A 19,108-nucleotide genomic window follows, 5' to 3' on the forward strand; every position below is an offset into this window, starting at 1 on the left:
GTTGGCTTCTGCCATACATCAGCATGAATCAGACATAGGTATACACATGTCCCCTCCCGCTTGAACCTCCCTCCCACACACACCCCCCAACCCACCCCTCTAGGTTGTCACAGAGCACCAGGTTGAGCTCCCTGCGTCATACAGCAAATTCCCACTGGCTATCTATTTTACATATGATAGTGTATGTTTCCATGCTACTCTCCCAATTCCTTCTGTATTTCTTTTTGCAGTGTATACATTGCAATACATATATTGCTAAATATATACATATATATATGAAATTATTCCTCTTTATTAAAGAAGGGACAGAATGCTGTACATACTCTTTTGTACTTTTTTTCGTTTAAAGTATGTCCTGGAAGTCACTCTCCATGAGTTCAAAAGGCTCTTCCTCATTCTTAGTACTCCAGTATATGGATGTGCCATACTTTATTCAACCAGTTGTTCCCGATGTTTTGCTATCATAATAATGCCACAGTTGTTAAAAACATGTTCCTCGGTTGTTTTGTACTTGCACAGGTTCAGAGCAAATTCCTAGAACTAGAATTGCCAGGTCCAAGGGTCAGTGCATATGGAGAGTTTTGTTGCTCTTCCCAGGTTCTTTGTTGGGCGTTGGTCTCCGCCTCCTTGGCCATCACCTGTCCCTGGAGGATATGTGAGACCTGTCTCCCCAGAGGTGCTGTAGGATGCCTGTAACTTCTGGCCCACACTCCCCAGCATGCCCGAGTCCCACAGCTGTGATGCCCGGTTTCCAGGACACTGACAGCTGCCTACTTCCAGCACCTGTGTCTCCAGCCTCATCCTGAGGGGGACGCAGGAGTTCACTAGACCCAGAGGGGAGGCCCGTTTCAATGTGAGAGCACAGAGGTTGAAAGAGAATGTTTTGTTTGAAGAACAGCTTGAAATTCACTGCTGTGAATGTGACTGGAGTGTGTAATTTGGTAATTCATAAAGATCCATTGTGGACAAATTGTGAAGGACACCATATGCCATTTGCCAAAAGCAAACTCAAATGAGAGTGTCTGCTGTGTGTGGGACCTGTGTTCACAGTCACGTGGTCTAGGTGAAATGCTTTCAGTGCGTTCTCTCTCTGAAATTGACTTTAGCCATGACTTTCTCTTCCTCAGAACCAAGCACGTTCACATACTTTTTGTGCTCACATATTTTCATTCAGAACCCATTCAGGTCAATCAATACTTATTGAAGACTCTGTCCATATTTTCATGGATTGTTTTACTGCAGTAGGTTATACAAGGCTGACTGCAGCACTGATTTATCCACTCGATAAATAATTACTCATTTGCCTTTTTCATTTAAAATGTTCTTGTCTGATTGTAATATAATACATTTTCATGTGAAATTTGTAACTAAAGAGATTCATAAATAGAAAAATAGAGATTGCCTTTAAGGCATCAACCCAGACATCCACCATCATTTATATCATGGCATCATTTTCATTTCTTTAATCCCCCAGTAAAGTAATTCTCTAGTGGCAGGAAAAAATGGCAGATTCATTTTTTTAAACTCTTCCTTATCAAATGAAAGCATGCTCATATTCTAGAGAAAAAGAAAATATCATACCCATTCTACCACCTGAAGACAATGTAATGTATTTCTTCCTACTCTTTTTCTTTCTAAGCATAAGAGAAGAAAATCAAACCTTTGCCACTGTTTTACTGGTGTGGTGTCTTCTTTCACGTGCTGGTATTACCTGTGCTCATGTATCCTGCCTGCACAATTCCCCAGATTTCTTTTAAGTTATGGAGAAGAGGGAACTTCAATGTGTAGTATCTGCCGCTGTGTGGCGCAGGGGCGGAGCAGTGCTGCAGGGGCGGGGCCTGGGGGCAGGGGCTGCATGGCGGAGGGGGGTGGGGCGCTGGGGGTGGTGGCTGTGCAGCGCAGGGGCGGGAGCTGGGGGCTGGGGCTGCACGGTGCAGGGGGGTGGGGTGCTGGGGGCGGCGGCTGCGTGGCGCAGGGGCAGCGTGGCGCAGGCGCAGGGGCAGCCGGGAGGAGCTACCCCACGTCCAAGGTCACAAGCTGAGGCCGAGGGGCTACCCCACGTCCAAGATCAGGAGCAGTGGCCTAGAGGAGATACCCCACATCCAAGGTCAGGAGCGGCAGCTGCGGTTTGCTTGAGCAGCTGTGAAGAGATACCCCACATCCAAGGTAAGAGAAACCCAAGTAAGACAAGAGTGTAGGCGTTGAGAGAGGGCATCAGAGGGCAGACAGACTGAAACCACAATCACAGACAACTAGCCAGTCTGATCACATGAACCACATCCTTGTCTAACTCATTGAAACTAAGCCATGCCGTGTAGGGCCACCCAAGACTGTGGGGTCATGGTGGAGAGGTCTGATAGAATGTGGTCCACTGGAGAAGGGCATGGAAAACCACTTCAGTATTCTTGCCTTGAGAACCCCATGAACAGTATAAAAAGGCAAAAAGATAGGACACTGAAAGATGAACTCCCCAGGTCGGTAGGTGCCCAATATGCTACTGTAGGAGATCAGTGGAGAAATAACTCCAGAAAGAATGAAGGGATGGAGCCAAAGCTAAAACAGCACCCAGTTGTGAATGTGATGGGTGATAGAAGCAAGGTCTGATGCTGTAAAGAGCAATATTACATAGGAACCTGGATTGTTAGGTCCATGAATCAAGGCAAATTCATACAAGAGATGGCAAGAGTGAACATCGACATTCTAGGAATCAGTGAACTAAGATGGACTGGAATGGGTGAATTTAACTCAGATGACCATTATATCTCCTACTGTGGGCAGGAATCCCTTAGAAGAAATGGAGTGGCCATCATAGTCAACGAGAGTTCGAAATGCAGTACTTGGATGCAATCTCAAAAATGACAGCATGATCTCTGTTCATTTACAAGGCAAACCATTCAATATAACAGTAATCTAAGTCTATGCCCCAGCCAGTAATGCTGAAGAAGCTGAAGTTGAACGGTTCTGTGAAGACCTACAAGACCTTTTAGAACTAACACCAAAAAAAGATGTCCTTTTCATTATAAGGGACTGGAATGCAAAAGTAGGAAGTCAGGAAACACCTGGCGTAACAGGCAAATTTGGCCTTGGAGTACAGAATGAAGCAGAGCAAAGGCTAATAGAGTTTTGCCAAGAGAATGCACTGGTCATAGCAAACACCCTCTTCAACAACAGAAGAGAAGACTCTACACATGGACATCACCAGATGGTCGACACTGATGTCAGATTGATTATATTCTTTTCAGCCAAAGATGGAGAAGCTCTATACAGTCAGCAAAAACAAGACCAGGAGCAGACTGTGCTCAGATCATGAACTCCTTATTGCCAAATTCAGACTTAAATTGAAGAAAGTGGGGAAAATCACTAGACCATTCAGGTATAACCTAAATCAAATCCCTTACAAATATACAGTGAAAGTGACAAATAGATTTAAGGGACTAGATCTGATAGAGTGCCTGATGAACTATGGATGGAATTCGTGACACTGTATAGGAGACAAGGATCAAGACCATCCCCAAGAAAAAGAAATGCAAAAAAGCAAAATGGCTGTCTGAGGAGGCCTTACAAATAGCTTTGAAAAGAAGAGAAGTGAAAAGCAGAGAAAAGGAAAGATATACCCATTTGAATGCAGAGTTCCAAAGAATACCAAGGAGAGATAAGAAAGCCTTTCTCAGCAATCATTGCAAAGAAGTAGAGGAAAACAATAGAATGGGAAAGACTAGAGATCTCTTGAAGAAAATTAGAGATACCAAGGGAATATTTCATGCAAAGATGGGCTCGATAAAGGACAGAAATGGTATGGACCTAACAAAAGCAGCAGATATTAAGAGGTGGCAAGAATACACAGAAGAGCTGTACAAAAAAGATCTTCACGACCCAGATAACCATGATGGTGTGATCACTCACCTAGAGCCAGACATCCTGGAATGTGAAGTCAAGTGGGCCTTAGGAAGCATCACTACGAACAAAGCTAGTGGAGGTGATGGAATTCCAGTTGAGCTATTTCAAATCCTAAAAGGTGATGCTGTGAAAGTACTACACTCAATATGTCAGCAAATTTGGAAGACTCAGCAGTGGCCACAGGACTGGAAAAGGTCAGTTTTCATTTCAATCCCAAAGAAAGGCAATGCCAAAGAATGCTCAAACTACCGCACAATTGCACTCATCTCACACGCTAGTAAAGTAATGCTCAAAATTCTCCAAGCCAGGCTTCAGCAATACGTGAACCATGAACTTCCAGTTGTTCAAGCTGGTTTTAGAAAAGGCAGAGGAATCAGAGGTCAAATTGCCAACATTCGTTGGATCATCAAAAAAGCAAGGGAATACCAGAAAAACGTCTACTTCTGCTTTATTGACTACTCCAAAGCCTTGACTGTGTGGATCACAAAGAACTGTGAAAAATTCTTAAAGATGTGTCAACACCAGACCACCTGACCTGCCTCCTGAGAAATCTGTATGCAGGTCAAGAAGCAACAGTTAGAACTGAACATGAAACAACAGACTGGTTCCAAATAGGGAAAGGAGTATGTCAAGGCTGTATATTGTCACCCTGCTTGTTTAACTTATATTCAGAGTACATCATGAGAAACGCTGGACTGGATGAAGCACAGGCTGTAATCCAGACTGCCCGGAGAAACATCAATAACCTCAGATACACAGATGACACCACCCTTATGGCAGAAAGTGAAAAAGAACTAAAGAGCCTCTTGATGAAAGTGGAAGAGGAGAGTGAAAAAGTTGGCTTGAAACTCAATATTCAGAAAACTAAGATCATGGCCTCTGGTCCCATCACTTCATGGCAAATAGATGGGGAAACAATGGAAACAGTGAGAGACTTATTTTCTTGGGCTCCAAAATCACTGCAGATGGTGACTGCAGCTATGAAATTAAAAGATGCTTGCTCCTTGGAAGAAAAATTATGACCAACCTAGACAGCATATTAAAAAGCAGAGACATTACTTTGCCAACAAAGGTCCATCTAGTCAAAGCTACGGTTTTTCCAGTAGTCATGTATGGATGTGAGTGTTGGACTATAAAGAAAGCTGAGCACTGAAGAATTGATGCTTTTGAACGATGGTGTTGGAGAAGACTCTTAAGAGTCCCTTGGACTGCAAGGAGTTCCAACCAGTCTATCCTAAAGGAAATCAGTCCTGAACATTCATTGGAAGGACTGATGCTGAAGCTGAAACTCCAATACTTTGGCCACCTGATACAAAGAACCGACTCATTGGAAAAGATCCAGACTCTGGGAAAGATTGAAGGCAGAAGGAGAAGGGGATGTCAGAGGATGAGATGGTTGGATGGCATTACCGACTAAAATGGACATGAGTTTGAGCAAGCTCCAGCAGTTGGTGATGGACAGGAAAGCTTGGCGTGCTGCAGTCCATGGGGTCGCAAAAAGTTGGACACGACTGAGTGACTGAACTGATGATACTTTATATCACCATCTGTTTGAGGTGAGAACATCACAGGCAGTGCAGGAATTGTGAGTCTCAAAAGCCAAAGTTTAATACCTTTCTTAATGGCCCCTAAAAAGTGAATGAGTCCCCAGTTTCATGTCTTGGCAGGAGACACCTGGCAGTGGAGCACCAGAGAACCATCAAAGTTATGATATGTTATTGCCTTCTCTCTTTGTTTTAATTGAATTTTTAATTGAGATAATTGTAGATTCACATGCAGTTGTAAGAAATAATACAGAGAGACTCCATATATTTTTCACTCAGTTTCCCCCAACATCTTACAAACTTGAGTACAATATCACAGCCAGGACACTGACATTGGTGCAACCCACCTACACTATTATCACCTATGTAGATTTGCATATCTCTCTACTGTTTAGTCAAGATACTAAACAGTTCCAACATCATGAGGATCCTTTGTGTTGCCTGTTATAACAAATACTTCTCTTCCACATCACTCCCCATTCTTAACCTCTGGAAACTTCTAATTTGTTCTAAAATTTCTAAATTGCAAAAAATGTTTGTCATTTCAAGAATGTTGTATAAATGGAAAACATTCAATGTGAAAACTTTGAGGCTGACTTTTTTTACTCAGCATGATTCCTTGCAGACTGATCCAAATTTTTGCATGTATTGATAGTTTGATCCTTTTTATTGTTCAGTAGTATTATCCCATAGTATAGAATATACCAGATACCTGTCTTTTATTTTATTTGGAGTGAATGTAAATGGTATTATGTTTTAAATTTTGGGCTCTCTGTTATTATTTTTAGCATATGGAAATGCAGTTAGTCTTGTGGTGTTGATCTTGTATACTGCAAGATTATTGATCTTGCTTATTAGTTCTAGATGGAGAAGGAAATGGCAACCCACTCCAGTACTCTTGCCTGGAGAATTCCATGGACAGAGGAGCGGGACAGGCTTCAGTCCATGGAATCGCAGAGTCGGACATGACTGTGCAACTAACTCTCACTTTCATTAGTTCTAGAAGATTTTATAGATTTCTTGGGTTTTCTACATAGACGGTCATGGCCTCTGCAGGTAGGAATAGTTTTATTTCTTCCTTCCTAATCTGTATGCCTCTTGTTTCTTTTTCTTGCTTTATTGCAGTGGCTGGAACATCCAGTGCTATGTTGTATGTTGTGGTTGTTTAGTTGCTAAGTTGTGTCCAACTCTTTAATGACCCCATGGACTGTAGCTTGCCAGGCTCCCTTGTCCATGGGATTTACCAGGCAAAAATACTGAAGTGGGTTGCCATTTCTTTTACCAGGGGATCTTCCCAACCCAGGGATCAAACCCACATCTGCTGCATTAACAGGTGGATTCTTTACCTCTGAGCTATCAGGGCAGCACACCATGTTGCATAGCAGTGAGTAAAGCAGACCTCCTTACTTTCCCCCACAATCTTAAGGGGAAAGTATTCAGTCCTAGCTATAGGTTCTTTGAAGATGATTTTTATCAAGTTGAGGTAATTCCCCTGTATTTCTAACTCATGAAGGGCTTTTAATGTGAATGGGTGATATGCATTTTTCTGTCAAATGCTTTTTCCATGTCAGTCAATATGATTACATAATTCTCCCTCTTTAACTTGTTGATGTACTGAATTACATTTATTTGATTCTCAGATAAGAAGCAACTTTGGACAGGTAAAGAAGGGAGTAGACTATGTAAGACTTTGAAAATGAAACCAAGGTGTTTATATATGAATCTATTGCACAACATTTTCCAAAGTGTGTTCTGAGATGCAGCCTAATAGAGGATACATAAAGATGTAATTTCATGGTCAAATGGATTTGAGAAACAGTAGGTTAAACTAAATTCAGGGGGATTCTCTGCTGCTGAATTTATCAGGACCTTTAACACATTGAATGATGTCTGTATTCTAAAAGAGGAATAAAGTGTGTAAAGTTTCCAAAGCCAGTTTATCCACAAAAATCCACATTTTCCATAATCTCTGTGATAACTGGAAGATGCAGTTTGGGAAACATTGCCATGGGAAATAATTCTTCCTGTGAGAGTTTCTAACCTGGAGAGTGTCAGTGAGGAAAAGCAGCGCGCTCTGATGGCTCTTGCACATGGAACTTCAGACAGGTTTCCTACCTGCTGAAGGCTCACTTCATTATCTGTTGAGCAGAGGAAAAACCTGACTCCCATGGGGGAGCAGAGGGGTGCTTAGATGAAAAGCGTGTGCTCTACAGTCTAATCAGTTCAGTTCAGTTGCTCAGTCATGTCTGACTCTTTGTGACCCCATGGACTGCAGCACGCCAGGCATCCCTGTCCATCACCAACTCTCAGAGCTTGCTCAAACTCATGTCCATTGAGCCGGTGATGCCATCCAACCACCTCATTCTCTGTCACCCCCTTCTCCTCCTGCCTTCAGTCTTTACCAGCATCAGGGTCAGTCCAATATCTGAGTCCAGATTCTGGTTTTGCTACCTGAGATGTGTGGGGAACATTGAGCAAATTGCTTCAGTCTGTGCCTCAGTTCCCTCAAATGTAATGTAAGAATAGAAACAATTCCTATTTTCTAAGATTTTTAAAAGGCTTAGTGAATGACACATTTAAAGCATTAGAAAAGTGTCACTCACATGGTAACCACTTAATAGTGCTTTATACCTGTGCTGTTTATAGTTGAAGGATTAAGTGAGATGACCAGAAAAATGCCTAACATTTTTTTTTACTCAGAAAGTAGTTACTGAGGAAGTGGACCCACAGGTAGTTGTAGAATGACTTAGAAGCAGGTGAATATGCTCTCATGTTGGATGTTTTGAGGGTCAGTACAATGAGCGTGTGGACGGAGAGGTTGCTTTAAAATATTTCCTTTGCTTCTGTAGTACTTGGTGATTAACAATGAGGGGTTGAAAAAGACAACTCTAAGATGACACCAAGGTTCAGACTTCAGTTCAGTTCAGTCGCTCAGTCGTGTCTGACTCTTTGCGACCCCATGAACTGCAGCACGCCAGGCCTCTCTGTCCATCACCAACTCCTGGAGTCCACCCAAACCCATGTCCATCGAGTCGGTGATGCCATCCAACCATCTCATCCTCTGTCGTCCCCTTCTCCTCCTGCCCCCAAGGTTCAGACTTGGCATTAGGGAAATAGCTATTGTACCCCTGCCCGCCATGTATGAAGTGTGTCCTGAATATTAATGTGTCAGCCAGATAATTGTAACATTCCAATTAAAAAATCATAGATATTTCAATTTCTGGTTTTAATAAATGCAGGAAAATAAAGAGTTTCAGTCTGTTACGCTAAAGTATGAAATCGGATCAATGTTGGTAAAGGAACAGTCTGATTACATAGCTGTACTACAAGGAAAATTATGCCCGCGACACAACTTTGAACTCTGAGGACATCTCAGCTTTTTATTTAGGGCACTGATGTGGTGGAATGGCTCCTCAGAGGAAATTAAGAGAGAGAAAGGCTTGCTGGTGCTCAGGATGAAGAAAAACAATACAATGAGGAAGAATTGGAAAGGTCCCTAGAGAAATCAATAAACATAACCTAAAGAATGGGAGACAAGGAAAATGGGATTGCAATCGCAGAAAAGATTGAAGCAAATGGGAAAGTCGGTCAAATGACTGAAAATAAGCCAAGTGTGTACATTTTAACACACCCTGCAAGCAGAGTAAGGGACTTGACTTTGAGTTAGAATATAGCCCGATCTTGTTTTCATCTTATTTCTCATTTTCTTGTATACTGCCTTTGGATCCCAACTGTTGGGAACTGGCCAGAGAACAGAATGGTCTTACCTGTGAAACTAACAAGTCTAAAACATTTAAACGCAGGATATAAATATCTCAATGAGTTAGCATTTTAGTCAATAAATGTGCATGCATTTGTGTATGCTCAACTTTAAAGGTTTTCTTCTCTCTCTCTCTGCTTATTATCTCTTCTCCCAAATCACCTTTTCCATCAGCCCTCAGGACACCAAACTACAGCTCTGAACATCATGAATGAATTTTCTCAGATGATATTGCTTATTTCTGTGCGAAGTATTAGGGCTTTGAATAAACCAGAGTCAGTGCTTTGGGGAGGAATGAAGGAAATCAATTGATTTGCATTTTGTTGTTGTGATTGGCAGAATAGTGGCATCCCAAAGGTGTCCATGTCCTAACCCCAGGAACCTATGACTGTCTCACCTTTTACAACAAAGGAGACTTTGCAGATGTGATTAAAGTTCAGGACTTTGAAGTAGGGAGATGATCGTGGATTATCTGGGATGACCCAGGGCAATCACCGGATTCTTAAAAGTAGATGAGGGAGGCAGAGAGGAAAGTCAGAAGGAGCCGAGACCAGGGAAGAATGGTCAGAGAGAGGTGGTGTTGTTGACTTGAAAGATGGAGCAAGGGCTCCCTCTGGACCATCCACAGCTACCTGGAGCACGGATGCAGGGCATTTCCAGGGAGACCCTGGTGAGGAGGCTGCTTCCAACCCCCTCTCTGCAGAGCCCTAACAGCTGCCCACCACAGCTGAAGAACAGCAGTAAACATAGTTTCACAGAGAGCATGACTTCAGTTCAGCAGAAACGAAATTCTACTTCTCTTTTGATTTCCAGATCTTGTGCAGGTGCATTTCTTTGGCAGAATCTAACTTAAAATCCTCTGGCAGGGGTCTGGTAAATGCATTGCCCAGTATTCTAGCTCCTGAAATCCAGAGGAAAACATGGAAGGAGAAGACAGCACTGCTTGGCCAGGAGATGAGCTGGTACATCTGGTCGACCACAGTGTCCTGTCTCCTCCCAGGACTTCGTGAGAGCCCAGGAGGAGAAGGGGCTTCCCTGGTGCCTCAGACGGTAAAGAATCTGCCTGCAATGTGGGAGACCCAAGGTTGATCCCTAGGTCAGAAAGATGGCCTGGAGAAGGGAATGGCTACCCACTCCAGTATCCTTGCCTGGAGAATTCCACAGACAGGGGTGGTCTACCATGGGGTTGCAAAGAATTGGGCAGGACTGAATGACTAACACTTTCACTTTCAGCAGGAGAAAGCCTTAAACTCAAGCCAACACTCTTATTTTTTGCTTGTTTTTTGTTGGCCATTGAGATTGATTTCGTTACTGCTAATATAACCTCCCAACATCTGACCGACGCTTCATCCCCCTCGCCCTCCCAGCACAGTTTCATCATAAATATTGAGTGTTTCCATGGTCATGATTGTGTACATGCTCTTTCCACATGGTCCATCTAGGATCTCTGATGCTGTTTCTTTCTCGAATCCTCTTTGTTTTCCCTAAAGTTGATCGCTGCATTATTTTTCATTTGCTTAAAATTTTGTATTCAATCCTCAAATTCCTTCCAGTCTTCCAAGTCTCTTTTCAAATTGTTCAGATCTCATTTCTTTCAGAAATCCCTCTGCATCTTTGAAGGGCTTCAGTCTGGACTGATTGATCTCTGTGGCTAGTGCATAGCTATCACCTTGGGGTCACCTGGAGGTTCTGTTTGACTCTCTGCTGCCAACACTTATTTATCGAGCTCCTGTGGAGCATTTTGGCCCCCTTCCCCTCCCCTTATTCCAAAAACAACCTTGAGAATAAACGTTCGATCAGAGTTATTATTTGTTGAGACCTGCTGCATCCTGGGCATTGGCTTTGGGTTGGGGATACAGTTAGAGTGACCAGCTGCCCAAGTATGTCTGGGACTGTCCTGGTTTTAGCACTGAAATCCCAGGTCCTGTGAAACTGCTTGGCCTCGGGTAAACCAGGATGGCAGGTCATGCTTGGCACAACCATGAACAGGCAGTATTTGCTCTCAAGGAACTCATGTTCAAGTTGGAGAACCCAGAGACAGACACAAAACATGAGAATAAGACATAAGGCACAGTTTTACACATAGTGCAACATCAGGTTAGGAGAAATGTGAACTGTTTATATATTGGTTCATCTATACACATTTCTGTATATTAATTTTGCGTGCTAGCCCATGTATGTTTTGTGCTGTTTTAGAAAGTAAAAAATTTCTTTCAGTGACCTGGGATGCAGCAATATTGAGAGTGCAAGAGGCCGAATAAGATATTCAGAGCTTTGCGCCTGAAATTCCCCATGTGGATGGAGGGCATTGGCTGGGACAACATGAGGGTGGGATTTGCTGGCCTGGGTGCTCCCAAGGGACTGGCAGGGTTCGTGCTCTCAGCAAAACACTGGGAGCTGGAGGCCCCACGGCGCGTCCATGAAGAAGTGGGATTTGAACTCCAGTTCAGAGCCCACACTCTTTTGTTTATGGGGAAGTAACTCTTGCTCTTGCTCACTCACTAACCTTGGTGCAGAGGGAATATTGTCACTTAGCAGCAGCCCAGAGAGATGTGGGAAGCAGAGGGGGAAGGAAGGAGCTCAGTCAGGGGACAGCTGTGGGGATGAGATAGGAATATCTGCGAGTCCCTGTCCGTCCACGGACCGTGGCTTCTTCTGTTTCCTGGGGCCTCTGAACAAATTCCCAGAGAACTTAGTTCCTCACTCGGGCCTGATGCTCAGATCAGGAGCCCTGAAAATGTCTGTGCAATGTTTATTTTCTTGAGATCCTGAGACCATCAAGAGAGAGGAGAGGTATACATAGAGGAGGAGGAAGAAGACAGAGGCCAGCGGAGGCCCAGGTGCAGTCTGCTGGGCCCGGCAGTGCCACACCAGGTGAGGACAGGCCGAGGCTCCCGTCCTGGGCAGAGCTTTTCTGAATGGCTGTCTTATTTTTATGAGCATAAGTAAGTGTGTGTCAGTTGCTTAGTCATGTCTGACTCTTTGCAACTCCATGGACTGTAGCCCACCAGGCTCCTCTGTCCATGGAATTCTCCAGGCAAGAATACTGGAGTGGGTAGCCATTCCCTTTTCCAGGGGATCTTCCCGACCCAGGGATCGAACCCATGTCTCCTGCATTGCAGGCAATTATGAGCATATGTGTGTTGAAAGAAGTTCTTCACTTGGTACGTGACATATTTTGCACATTTAAGTAGAGATCTGCACAACCACCGAAGAACCGCAGAGCATCCCAACCTGTGGGTTTAGCACCGTGAGCTGAGCCAGTTCCCTAGAGAAAGGCACGCAGAGCGTTCCCAGCTTTCATTCATAGAAACGATGCTGTAATAGACATTTAGGTGTTTAAACACAGATCTTTGCTAAATGTGTTGTTCTGTAGGATAAATATCTTGCGGTGGCCTTACTGGGTCAGAGGAGACAGTAAGTCATAGCTTTAGTCTTCCACGTAGAAGCGGCATACCTGTTTGTGTCTACACTCACAGCATCTGGCATCTGTGTTTCTATCCATGCTTTTTTAAAAAAATTTTATTACTGTCAATTTACTTATTTGTTCGTTGGCTGCACTGAGTCTTGGTTGCTGCTCGGGCCTTTCTCTGTTGCGGTGCGCAAGCTTCTCACTGCAGTGGCTTCACCTGTTGCAGAGCAGGCTCTAACCTGCATGCGCTTCAGTAGTTGCAGCTTGCAGGCTCTAGAGCACAGTCTCAGTAGTTGTGGCGCACGGGTTTAGTTGCTCCGCAGCATGTGGGATCTTCCTGGACCAGGAATTGAACCCGTGTCCCCTGCATTGGCAGCTGGATTCTTATCCATCATGCCACCAGGGAAGTCCTCCATCTACCCTTGTTAACAATGATCACTTTCATTCTTTTCATTTATATATTTACATATGTGAAGTGGAAGTGGCTGAGTCATGTCTGACTCTTTGTGACCCGATGGACTATACAGTCCATGGGATTCTCCAGGCCAGAATACTGGAATGGGTAGCCTTCCCCTTCTCCAGGGAATCTTCTCAGCCCAGGGATTGAACCCAGGTCTCCCGCATTGCAGGTGGATTCTTTACCAGCTGAGTCACCAGGGAAGCCCAAGAATACTAGGGTGGGTAGCCTATCCCTCCTCCAGCAGATTTTCCTGACCCAGGAATTGAACCAGGGTCTTCTGCATTGCAGGCATGACATGCAAAAATTAGTTGGTCTTTGTTTTCATTTATTACAACTGGTGAGATTAAGTAGGCTTTTACACTTTTCTGTCTGTAGTCCTTCTGATGTGAATTAATGTTCAGCATCCATTGCCTGTTTTATATTGGGGCATTTGTGGGATTTTCTGGTCATTCATATTTAAGTACTTTGCACTTAGAAAATATTATACTTCTGTCACATCCCTCTCCTAATTGTCCCAGCTTTGGCTTTACTATTGTGTAATTTTTGCCAAGTCAGAGTTTTAAGTTTTTATGTAGGAAAAACTATCACATCTTCCCTGGCTTTGGCATTATATATATATGTGTGTGTGTGTGTGTGTGTGTGTGTGTGTGTGTGTGTGTGTGTGTGTGTGTGTGTGTGTGTGTGTGTGTGTGTGTGTGTATTGTTGTTTAGTCACTGTCAATATATATACTGTTTAATTGCCAAATCATATCTGATTCTTTTGCGAGCCCATGGACTATAGCCTGCCAGGCTCCTCTGTGTGTGGGATTATCCCAGGCAAGAATACTGGAGTGGATTGCCATTTCCCTCTCCAGGGGATCTGCCCAACCCAGGGATCGAACCCACATTTCTTGTATTGGCAGGTGGATTCTCTACCAATAGCCTCCAGGGAAGCCTAATATATATATATATATATATATATATACCCACATATACATATATGTATATATATATCTATATCTTAATATATTTTACATATATACATATTGCATGTGTATATAATCTCAAAGCCAAAATTCTGTCTTCACTCTCAGACTTGCAAAACTTATTCTCCCATTTTTAGAATATTTTCCCTATTCAAATTATCAATATATTTGAAATGTCAGCTGCTGTGAGGGCTGAATGCATGGATCAGGGTTCTTGGTCATAATTTTCCAAAACGCTTCTGTAAGTCGGGAAGGAAACAACTTGAATGGACTGGGGATGTGGAACAGGCCACAGAGTGAATGGGGTGAGTTGCAGGGAGCCAGCTCCGTGCCGCTGTACTGGCCACAGTCCGCCAGGACCGCCCCCCCCGTGGGCCTAGAAGACACCCCTGCGGCTGTCGTTCGGCAGCGGCAGCGGCCCCGCCACCGCCCGCACGGGGACAGCCAGCCCCCCACTGCCGGCAGAGCATATGCTGTCCAGGCCACGGGTGGGGCTGCAGCCCTGCGGCCCTCAGGCCAGAGCGGGGCTGTGGGGCCCTCCTGATATTTGAATCCTCAAGCTTTGGAGTCCCATTCTGATGGAATAAATGTATGGGCGGAGCCTAGGTCTGCAACCAGATGCAAGCTATGCGGGCCCTCAGGTGGCCGTGGGGAGGGGGTAGTCCTACTGCCTGGGAGTGGCAGATGTCCATGGGCAGGGATGGGAGCCAACGTCAGCTTTTCCCAGTAGCTAGGCACTTGCTCTAACACCATACGGTAGACAATGCATTCCTCCCCGCCCACCCCATGCTGAAATCTCACAGTTGTCATGTGCTGAAAATCTGCAGTTCTGTTTTCTTAAATCCCAATTGTGCTTAGTTGCTCAGTCGTGTCTGACTCTTTGTGACCCCATGGACTGTAGCCCGCCAGGCACCTCTGTCCATGGGATTCTCCAGGCAAGAATACTGGAGTGGGTTACCATGCCCTCCTCCAGGGGATCTTCCCAACCCAGGGATCGAACCCAGGTCTCCTGAATTACAGGCAGATTCTTTTACCAGCTGAGCCACACCAGGGAAGCAAACCCCAATTAATTCTGGGTTTATTAAAAAGAGGCCAACAACCTGACCTGCAGAGCCACCATCCACTGCCTACTCATTTCCGAAAAATCATTTTCCCTGTGACCTAACTACACATTATTTGATGCAACTTAATTATGAGAAAGGGCTTCCCTGGTGGCTCAGTGGTAAAGAATCCACCTGCAATGCAGGAGACATGGGTTCAATCCCTGGCTTAGGAAGATTCCCCTGGAGTAGGGCATGGCGACCCACTCTAGTATTCTAGCCTGGAGAATCCCCAGGGACAGAGGAGCCTGGCGGGCTACAGTCCATAGGGTCGCACAGAGTCAGACACGACTGAGCGACTAACACTTTCACTTTACTTTTCAATTATGAGAAAACATTTTACACATATGTGGACCATCTACCCAATCCTGACCGACTAAAACATCGGGTGACACAGGAAATGAGGTGTTAGCATTGGAGAGATGGTGAGCCATTCATCTAAGACAAAGAAAAACCCGGTTAGTGAGGTAAGAGAGTATTCCACGTCCCACAGGTGCCAGGAGCATCCAGGAGGGCAGGGCCCCTCTCCTCCTGCATGAGGCCTCTTCTCTTTGCTGGGCATCCTTCTGCGGAGATGGAAGGGCTTCTTACGCGAGCTGAGCTTCAACCACAGAGCAGCTTACTTCTTTCACTTGCTCCCTCATTAGCCAGAGGGAGCTCTGATGAAACAGTTGTAGACTGGCTTCCTTCAGGGTTTGCTGCTGATTATGACTTCAAGCCTGATGGAGGCAGAATGGCGATGCCTATGCAGGTATCCTTGCTGTTTCTTGGCCAAAGGAATGTAGCAGAGCCCCTTCCATTTCTTTTGCAATTGTTGAAGGGATCCTGGTTACTATTCAGAGCTGCTCTTTGGGCCACATGAGATCACTAGACCATCTTCATTTTTCAGGTTAGCAGCACCTTTAGGCCCAGTGAAGTGAAGTGAAGTGAAAGTCGCTCAGTCATGTCTGACTCTTTGCAACCCCATGGACAGGGGGTTGCAAAGAGTCAGATACAAACGAGTGATAACACCACCACCTCCACCAGACGTGGAAGGAGGGTGTTGGTGTAAGAAGGCTTCGAGGGCAGGCCCGCACATCTTGGCTGCAGCATCTGCCAGTATCACACACTCAGCACCATGTCACAGACGCTAGGAGCTACCTGTTCTTTTCCGAACAGCTGAACTGAATCTTGACCCCTGAACATATCTAGTTCTTTGGGTCTGCTTCTGAATTCTCAGTTCTAATAGAGTAAAACCTTTTCACATTGTTGCTTTATCTTGCATTTTAATATCTGGTAGTGCACGGTGACCTCATTCCATTTTTCTTCTTATTAAAAGTGCACTTTGCTCTTAGGCGTTTAAACAAAGCTCTTATTCATTGAGAAATGTTTGTTCTATGAACGTTCATACACACCAACCACACTGAGTGCTGATGAAAAGTACCCTGACTGCCTCCCATGGCCTTTGCCATCTCATGAGTCAACGAGGCTTTCACAATCAGTCTTTCCCAGCCCGACCTGCTCAAGAATATAGAAGATTTGAAAATTCCAGGTAAATTGAAACATTTTTGATATGTTTTCCCAAGATTGGTTCTTGCCATGGAGGAACATAGCATGCTACCTTCATTTATTCAAGACTTATACGTTATTTCCTTCAATAGAATTCACAGATTTTGTATAATTACTACAGATTCTTGAGGAACATTCATATATATTCATGCATACATATGTATATGCATAGACTTGCATATATATGTGTTCATTTTGCTACTCTTTTGATATGATATAAAGTAAAGCTGTTGAGCCTTATGAAATCATTTTGCTAGACATATCATTTATTCTTTTCTCAGTTCCTTTTTTGTTTGATTTCTGTGGTGTTCTCCACATACATTGTTGATCGTCTGCAAATAATAGTATGTTTAAAATAATTCAACACTTACAATTTTTATTCTTTTTTTAAAAACTTAGAACATCAGTGGAAACTTCCAGAGCAGTGCCAGATAGTGGCATTTGATAGCAGTCATCCTCATCTTAGGAATCTAATTACGATCCTTCTAGTGTCTTACCATCAAAGTTCACCATGTGTTTCTAATCAGTTTTCTTTATTATGCTAATCAGATTCCAAAATCATTCTGAGTTTTTATCAGGAAAAGATGCCTTTTGGGCATCTTCTGGATTAAATGGCATTTTCTCATGTTAACCATAATTTTCATTATTTATTGAGAACCCAAGACATTTGTCCTGTGGTATCTCTTGCTTTCTGTGTTCAGTTCATTGCTTCCTCACAGTCCCATTCTTCTAGTACCCATATCCCCAGACACTAGAGGCTGGTCCAGATGCAGGTTCCATCACTGGGGGGAGTCCTTCCCGAGTGGTGCTGTGTTCCCTTCCTCCACATCACGTCAGGAGTCCCTTCCTGTCTGGGTGGACCGTTTTAGTGCGATTAGGGTTGATCAGAAGTCCAGGTGTTGTCAGTCAAGAGTAAATGTCGTTATAAACCCCCCACTCACCTTTTGCCTAATGGCTTTAGCATCAAGTGACAATTGTCTCAAGCTATTACTTTAATTGGTGTTGAAAAGCAGTGATTTGAAAAGATCTATTATTGTTTTTTCCACTCAGTAGCTGAATTTTTCTTCAGAGAGAAATGTAGGTCACTCTGAAATGCAATTTGTATAGCAAAGGCATTTGTTACAACTTACCACTTGTTAGAACAACAAGTCGGTGCCCTGACCACCTTCGAGGAGGAAGGAGGTAGCAGGTGAGATGATGCTCTGTGCAGAGATGTGAGGATTTTAGCCGTGCTTTCTACTTCTGTCAACAAATGGTAACGTTAAAGAGTCTTGTGACTTTTAAACTGTTGAAGAAGTCCTTGATAAGAGTCAATGAAACCACTGGAGGGAGGACTTTTGCTCATCTCTCCGACTGGCAGATACCGTTCATCCTGACCCGCTGCTCTTCCTCGTCTTGACAGCACCGCGCCGAGTGGAACACTTAGAACTACCATTGTCTGGAGGTGTCAGGCAGTTTCATTTGCACAGGATGCTGTTATTGTCTGTTTTGGATTCATTATTGATTGTATGCTCTTTTAACGTTTCCCCTACTTGCTGAGCAAGACCTTGCTGGGGAGAACGTTGTTGCCTTCCTGGGGCCAAGACATTGAGATGCCAGTGTCCCCACAGGAGCAGATTCAAAGCTAATGGTTAGGTTCTCGCTAGATTCCGAAAGCCGCAAGAAGAAGCCAAAGGTGATCCTACAGAGAAGCAATAGAAACTGCCTCCGTTCCTCCTTCCTTAGTAATAGCAATAAATGTATTATGATACGGGTGATGATGACAGTGCATGCGTTTGCAGGTGGACGAAAACTTAGGAAGTGAGTATAGATGAGTAATTGTTGAAAAGCCCCTAACCTATATGAATCTGGATTTTGTGTGGAAGAATGAATTTGCAAGCCCAAGACCCAAGAAATGTAAATAAATAAAACCTACCGTTACAACAGGCTCTGATTGTCGATGCGATGTGAATCATCTGGGTAGATGGGGACGGTTCCCGGTGATGTTTGAGGTTCAGTTCAGGGCCTATTGTGTCATTTTGAGAAAGGGTTGGCCCCAGACTGCAACGTTTGTCTTTGGGTTGGTCCTGAAAAATCAGTGTGCATTTTGGACTGAGGCTTCTTCTTTGTCTTCTTTTTTTGTCTTATTCACTGGAGAAATAGAAAGATGAGACAAAAGAAAAAAAAATCACACCTTGGAATCGAGACAGATTCCAGATTGTAGTTAGAGCACATGTTGTGAAATCTAACAGAAGTCACCACTTCACCCACCCGCAACACGTTTTGATGGGACACCCACCACGTGCTGGGCACCGCGCCAGGCCCTGTGGATACGGCGCTGGACGAGAGCTCATCCTCACCTTGAAGGAGTTTAGTTAGGTATCATAAGAAATTCAGCAGCTAAATGGGCCATTGCAAAGGATGTGGTATGTGTTTGGATTCT

The 19,108-nt window shown here is 44.1% G+C and overlaps 1 protein-coding gene across 2 annotated transcripts in view; it reads left to right on the forward strand.

The window, feature by feature from the left end:
• Positions 1–11,886: 11,886 nt before the first annotated feature.
• The window catches only part of CD226 (CD226 molecule), a 108,037-nt gene continuing 100,815 nt past the window's right edge, over positions 11,887–19,108 (forward strand). For both annotated transcript variants that reach the window (XM_081562683.1, XM_081562677.1), the window contains exon 1: positions 11,887–12,075. The gene's annotated coding sequence lies outside the window, so the exon portion shown is untranslated. The remainder of the gene's footprint in view (positions 12,076–19,108) is intronic.

Source organism: Giraffa tippelskirchi, chromosome 14 (assembly GCF_054371585.1).
Source record: "Giraffa tippelskirchi isolate mGirTip1 chromosome 14, T2T-mGirTip1v1.2.pri, whole genome shotgun sequence".
Taxonomy (NCBI): domain Eukaryota; kingdom Metazoa; phylum Chordata; class Mammalia; order Artiodactyla; family Giraffidae; genus Giraffa; species Giraffa tippelskirchi.